The sequence below is a fragment of the Mastomys coucha genome, unplaced genomic scaffold, assembly GCF_008632895.1.
Source record: "Mastomys coucha isolate ucsf_1 unplaced genomic scaffold, UCSF_Mcou_1 pScaffold5, whole genome shotgun sequence".
NCBI lineage: Eukaryota > Metazoa > Chordata > Mammalia > Rodentia > Muridae > Mastomys > Mastomys coucha.
In genome coordinates this window covers 22,814,607-22,822,230 of record NW_022196911.1, presented here as the reverse complement: position 1 = coordinate 22,822,230, position 7,624 = coordinate 22,814,607, and the positions used below count along the sequence as shown (strand labels likewise).

Genomic DNA, 7,624 nt, shown 5'->3' with positions numbered 1-7,624 from the left:
AAAAACAAAAAAAAAAACTAAAAGAAAGAAAGAAAGAAAGAACAAAAGGAAGAAAGAAAGAAAAGAAAGAAACGGCATCCGGAAATGATTCCCATTTTTTACATTCATGTATTTGATGTCCTGGGTTCTTTTCACCATAGGATATGGAAAGAGAACAAACTTCAGTTTCCTGTCTGCTACTTTCTAGGTAACCCCAGCCTCTCCCAGAGAAAGTGTTTTGCCTAGTTTACATTTTTGTACATTTAAAGTGGATCACAAGGTTATAATGTTGTTTTATACTTAGTTTGTCCTATTATTCTATGAGTGATTTTTATTTGTATCTTTTAAGTATATTCGTTTAGTAATCTTTTTTTTTTTTTTTTTTTTTTTTGAGATAGTAGAATAGATTATCCTGTTGCTGCATTTTCTCTGTCCAATCACGTTAGGGCAGTGACAGCCCTGTGATTGGACAGGAATAGAGAGGTGGAGCTAGATTTTAGGAGGAGAAAGGTCAGACAGAGACCAGGAGGAAGAAGATCACCATCATGGCAGCAAGGGAAGATGAAGATTCAGATCCTGTGTGGTTATAACAGCCACAGGTAGCTAAGATTTTTACAAGGTTAGGATAATTGGGTTAAAACATTGTCTTTATCATTTGGCTCTGAAATTATTGTATTGGCATCTTGTAAATTGTGGTCTTATTGATATATAAAACTGGTGGGATAATTAAGCCTTAAGAGTCATGCTTTTACCGGCACCTAGGTGCTAGATACTGATTGTGGGGGTGAAGAACGTTATAAGTAAGCGAAATGATCTTGCTAGCTCGGAGAAAATATCAAGAGTATTCGGGGACATAGTGTTGTGGCTGGCTGGTACCCTCACTAGATGGTGGTCCGGCAGGAAAGAGAGTTTGCGGAGCGGATTCTTTTATAAATTTCTCGCAACAGTTGGCTACCCAATGTGCTGGCTGGGCACAAATCCACTAGTAATTTAAAATTATTACCCTGAGAGTTAAAGTTTTATTTATTTATTATTTATTTATTTATTTATTTATTTTGTTGGATGAATAGATGAGTGACACCAAAAGGGAGACACATGACTCAAGCTTGCCAAGTTGGAACAAAGAACAGCTCTCAGGCCCCCTGCTGTGGGGAATTACAGTCTACACTGAGTCAAGGGGGAAAAAAAAGGAATGGAGTTGCTTACCTCTGAAAACAGAGGATTTGGACTATGAATTTGACATTGAGATTATTTAAAGTAGATTGATATTCAGCTTTTGTCCAAGTCCCATGGAAAGTTTCACCTGTGGTTGGAAACTAGATAGACAGGTAGTCACTGACTCCAGTAGAGAGAACAGGGATAATTGCCTGCCTGTATCAGGTATTAATTAGTAAAGTCTGTGGCTCAAGCCAGACGAAGCTCATATTCTTTCTAACATGGTCTAGACAGGAATTTTGGGTGTCTTTTCCTACTTGGCTAGATAGAAATGTCCTATAGGGAAAATTAGTCACTGACTCCAGAGTAGAGACTACAATGCTAAAAACTGTCTGCTTTTAATATTAATTAATAAAAGCCTGTAGCTCAAGCCAGACGAAGCTCATATTCTTTTTAATGTGGTCTACACGGGAATTTTGGTTGTCTTTTTCTACTTGGCTAGATAGAATTGTCCTAATTAAGGCTCATACGATATTTTAGTTTATTTCATTTGTTTTAGATTGTTTTAATTTTCAAAATAGATGTGATGGTAAGTTTTATGGTTATATTATTCCTCTGGGAGAGGGGTCAAAATAAAAGTTTTTCTGGTTACTGGCTCAAGGATATGCTGATTTGGGGAAAAGGTTTTGGTTTTATGCTTTTGGAAAAGGTGAATTCCCACATTATCCAGCTGGTTTCCTTGCTGTTTCTCTTAGATTACCTTTCTAATCATTTTTTTATAAGGTAGTCTTTGGAGGATATCATTGTTAGAGGGTGGTTTTGTGTACATTAACATGTTTTGTGCTAGTGTACATACACAAGTATGTGCCAGATTGTGGAAGACAGCTGTCAATTTGAGTTGTAGTTCTTGTGGACCCTGCCACATTTGGACCATGGTCTATCATTGTCAGGGAGTTCACTGAGATGGATAAACAGATGGACATCAAGATTTGGGGATCCACATTTCTCCATAACTCCCAAACTGAAACTATGTCCTGCAAGATGCATGAATACTGAGAATCAAACTCATGTTCTCACACTGGAATAGGAACCACTTTCCCTTGTGAGTATTTTTCTAAGCCTGCTGTTCATATTCTTAGTGAAAAGATCATATACATTTAATATTGTATATTTCTAGCTGTCATACATTTATATATTTAGTATTTCTGTTCTATGTTTTACTTCAAACATCCCTGCATTTATAATTCCATGTTTCTCAATATCAAAAATATCTTAGTACTTAAGTTTTTGATGGTTTCAGATTGTTATTGTCCATTGAGAAGAAGGCATTATTACTAAATAGCCAGGGCTCCTCTGGATCATTCAACATGCACAAATGCCAGGACTGTTTTGTTTTCTCAGGAACTTCAATGTTATTAATTTCCTTTTCTACAGATCCTATCAATATGTGGAAAGTATCATTGCATTTTTATGAATCACTAAAGTATGTCAACCCTGGAATGAACTTTGACACAAAAGTCAAATAAACCAACAAAGATAAAGTGCTAAGTATCAGAGATGTGTCTTTAGGGGCTACCTGGTGCAGAGAAGAAAACTGTCTTTGTTCATTCGGGATAGCATCAAAAGACCCAAAAGTAAGACGCAGAAAGGATCAATAATAAACAAAAACATTGATATAAAATTCAACTCAATTCTACAGCAATGATTTGAAGCCTTTAGGTCAAACATGATTTGAAGATCAAAACTGTATTCCCTTAGGACTTCCAAAAAAGTACAAAAAATATCCAGAGGTTCAATTGTTAGTTATACCTACTCTACATTTCCCTTCTCTCTATTCTAAAGTACAGTAATATAGATGTGGTGGGAAATATTTAAAAAGAACTGCCAAGTTCCACACTTTATTTAGCTACTCTCTGCCTGCCAAGTCTCTGGCAGGGCTGGAGCTCCTGAGCTCCCTTTGCTGCCACGCCAGCCCCACGCAATGACTGTCTACCCTGTGGTCAGCTGCCACAACATCTAGCAACCCAGTAGAAAACTCTAGAAGCTTATACTTAACAAGTCAGATTTATATATCAATAAAATTTTAATTCACAAGATGCCAATACAATAATTTCAGAAGCAATTGATAATGATAAAAGCTGCCCACTTAGATTAGACAAATTATCCCAATTATTGTGTCCTTTATGATATCATAACTACCTGTGGCAATTTAGAGTCATGCTAGTTCAAGATCTTCTTCATGTCCACCTGCCTCTATCTTGGCATCTTCCCTCCCCTGTTCTGTCACTCTCTGTCCATGCAACTCCTAGCTCTGCCTCCTTTTTCCTGTTCCAATCACAGGCTTCCTGCTGCATTAATATTTTAATGTAATTGGACAAGGAAAATCCTCCAACATATCACCTTTTCTCTTTAACAACAAAAACAAAATAAAAACCAAATAAGCAAAAAAAAAAAAAAAAAAAAAAAAAAAAAAAAAAAAAAAAAAAAAACAAAAACAAAAAAAAAACAAAAAATAAAAATAAATTTTTCTCTTAAAATATAAATTGAGCATAACTATTACCATTTTGTGATGGATAAAGTACAAAATAGACCTAACACCCAGTCTATCATTTTTGTCAATAAAATAGAACATTGTCATCTGTTCTGGCTAAAAGACTTATAATTTACACCTGACTTATGTCCTGGCTTTAGATTGTATGTCATCTGAAAACCATCCTCTCAAATCTGTTCTCTCAATGTAAATACATTGGGTTGGCTATGAAACTAAGTAGTCTTTCAACCCCATCAGAAATCCGAGAATGACCAACATTAACTGAAAATATATAGGAAGCCTAATACAGCTTCCACAACTAAGACAAATTGTAGAGACAGCTGTCTACCTATACAACCCCAGTAAGTCAGGCAGTTGGAGCATCTATCTGTCTTTAGCCTTTTGTCCCAGGATCATCTGACAGACCCTAGAGAAACAGGAATATTAAGGACTAGCCTATTCTGTCTCAGCAGAACTAAGTTGTCCTAATTTGTAAATTGTGTCCTTTCAAGAACAATATAGGTCTGTAGAAGAGATTGACAATTTCCTGTCCAGTGGCAACCTGGCGAAGTTCAGCTGTTTCTTTGAATCTATGAAAGAAAAGGTGTTAGTAGCAAATTTGTCTCAACAAGTGAATAAATAACACTAAATAACATTAGTTAATAACATTAAATCACATTTTGTGGATTTTTGACATTTTGAAAACCAGTCTATCTATGTAAAATAATCTGGACTGTTCTCCATTAACTATTCTCAGCTATTCCAGGTATTTAATTAATATCTGAAAACAATAAACTCAGAGCCATGAATTTATTATTTGGCCCTTAACTCACAGGCTTAAACATCTCAGATCAGTTTATATTAAGTTATAGAAGGATTGGGTCTAAGCCCTGTACTTTTAAATTTTTTGTATCAATAGAAGAAATTTGTATCAATGAAAACCTAGCTTTTTGCATTAAAAATGTACATCAAAATGAGAAATTATAACTTCAACTTAGTAACAATTATAAAGACTTCTACCAATTGAGACTCAAACATACTTTGAAGATCAAACCTGTATTCCCTATGAATTCCAGAAAAGTACAGAAAATATCCAGAGGTTCAGTTGTTAATTGTGTCTACTCTACCTTTCCCTTCACTCTATTCTAAAGTACAGTGATATAGATATGCCCTCAACTGTCTGCATCATTTTCCTATCCATGAAGAGTGACTTAGGTTTCCCTCTTTGCTTTATTTTGAGTGGATCTGGGTCAGGCTAATCATCATAGATGATCACAAAGGTACCCCAACTCTGGCAGATTTGAGAAGTGAGATGGATAAAAATGGAGTCCGCATAGCATTTGTAGAAATGATCCTAGTCAGTAGTGGTTCATGTCTTACCAAATCCTGAAAAAAATCAGGTACAGATCTTGTACTCATCTACAAATATGATTTTTATGGAGATTCTGATTCCCAAGTAAGCTTAATAGTAAATATGAAGTAGGTGTAACTTATGTGGAAAGTCTGGGTCCTGAATTCAGACTGGAAAGCTTCAGTATTTGATAACAATTTCATGTTAAATTCAACACATGGGACCCTTATTTTTCACACCATAATAAGGAAATTATTAGTTTTATAATTTTTTTTCAGACAGACAATCCTTCTAAATACCTAGAAGATATTTACCTTCATATATTATGGCACTTATTCTTCAAGTGATCATTTCTGAGGAAAGATTGTAAAATTGTGGATAACAGTCTACCTAATACTTCCTTGGCATTCTTACCTGATAAGTTGTTTGACATGACCATAAATGAAGAGAGTTATAACGTGTACAACTCTGTGTATACTGTGGCCCAAAGTCGGCATGAGATGACCCTCCATCAAATACAATTTCAAACTCATGAGAAGAGGTAAGATATGGTATTCTTCCCTTGGCAGGTAAGACCACTTCAGTAGTATTTTAAAATCAGAAAGATGACACTCTAAGCATTTATAAATGCACTAGAGGCAATACATATTTTACATTATTTTGTCAAAAATTGGCAAGAGAGACTGTTCAAGAAGAAATATGGTTTAAGTCAATATATAATTGTATTACAAATGTCCATATGGTATTTTTAGTGTAAATTTTTCAATATAAAAGTTAATTTACCATAATATTTCATGCAATAAAATATGTAAACACACAGTAGTAACACAGTAGACTTGAACACATCTAAAACACATATGTTATATAAATGGTCATTCAGAAAATCATTCCTTTTATATCATAAATTTCTAAATATTTTCAAAACTTTGTTGGGCATGACTACATTTTCCATGAGGATGCAAATTTTCTCTGTATACATTTATAATTTAGGAGTGTTTGGTTCTAAGTTTTCTATTGAAATTGATTGGAAAATTTTGGAAACATAATGATTCTTCCATTATCATTGGGTATCATGTCTTAGATGTGATTGTTATTTATATTAAAGGTGCTTTTCACATTAAGGATTTAACAACAAATATTTCCTGATTCTGCATCTGTTTCACTTCTCTGGAGTTTATGTAATATAAGCACATGCATCTTTTACCTTTACTCTTTTCTAAAGAACTCACCACTCACTCATAAATCATGCTGGAGACAATTTTGTTCTGGATTGAAAAAAAGAATTCATATGTAGAGTATGACATTCTCAACTCTTGCAATGTGAAAGTCGGGACATTTTCATCAAATGCTTGAGAGGGCCACAGCTCGTCCTTATCTTCTCATGTGATAAAGTGGGCCACAGAATGAAAAGAGGTAGGTTGCATCTTATATCAGTGTTTTTACAAATATGTAAATTTCAAAGAAAAATTTCAGTTATAACCCTTCATGTTCCTATGGGACCCATTCAGAGACACATAATGACAATCAATATATAAAATTTTCTGAATATCTAATTTAGTTGGATGAACTTTTTTTTTAATGTGATCATTAGGTTAATGCCATCAATATAGTATCTCTCTCATGATTTTTTTCTACCATTGTCACAAATCACCTGACAGATATATTTTATTCACAACTTAGGTTTCAGTCTATGATCAGTTATGCTTTTGCTGTTAGACCCCTGTCAATGCAGAACATGATTGGAACAAATAGATCTGTTAGTTGTCTATAATTGCTGCCACAAACAAAAATATTGGAGGATTTCTTTTTGGCTCACAGCTTGAGGGTAGATACAGTCACTGCAGGGAGCCCTGTCTTTAGGTGATATGGGTAGCTGCTCACATTGCATCACAGACACAGCTGAATAGCTGCCCACATTGCATAACAGACACAGACACAGCTGAATAGCTGCTCACATTGCAGCACAGACAGAGACACAGCTGAATAGCTGCTCACATTGCAGCACAGACACAGCTGAATAGCTGCCCACATTGCAGCACAGACACAGACACAGCTGAATAGCTGCTCACATTGCAGCACAGACAGAGACACAGCTGAATACTGTTTTTCACTTTCTTCCTTCCTTTTCATTCATTCTGGGACCATGGCAAATAAATTGGTGCCACCCACTCTTAAAGAGGATTTTTTGTTGTTGTTGATTTAAGTTTTATGGCATTATGATGAGAAAAGATACATGATTTCAACTTATCTGAATTTGTTAACATTTAAAAACATATTCTAAGTAAATAGAATTAGATCACATTCTTGTTTCCCTTTTGTACCCCAACTCCTCCCAGAGACCCACCCTTCAATACTTACAATGCCTTTTTTGTCATATTCTTTAAAATTTATAAATTATAACAAAAATGAGTATTATAAAAGTTGTTTGATATAAAACAACAGTCAATTTAACAGTCTTATGTAGATGGTTCTCTATAGCAATACTGAAAATAAAATATAAATCTCAATATAAATTTTAAATAACCCCAAACATCTTAACTGTATATTTTAAAATAATACATCATTACTAGTATTTTCTTTTTTTTTTTTTACATTTATAGGAATTTTAT

The 7,624-nt window shown here is 34.4% G+C and overlaps 1 pseudogene; it reads left to right on the top strand.

Annotated features, from left to right (window-relative positions):
• Window positions 1–7,624, top strand: part of LOC116077436 — a 19,713-nt pseudogene that overhangs the window by 480 nt on the left and 11,609 nt on the right.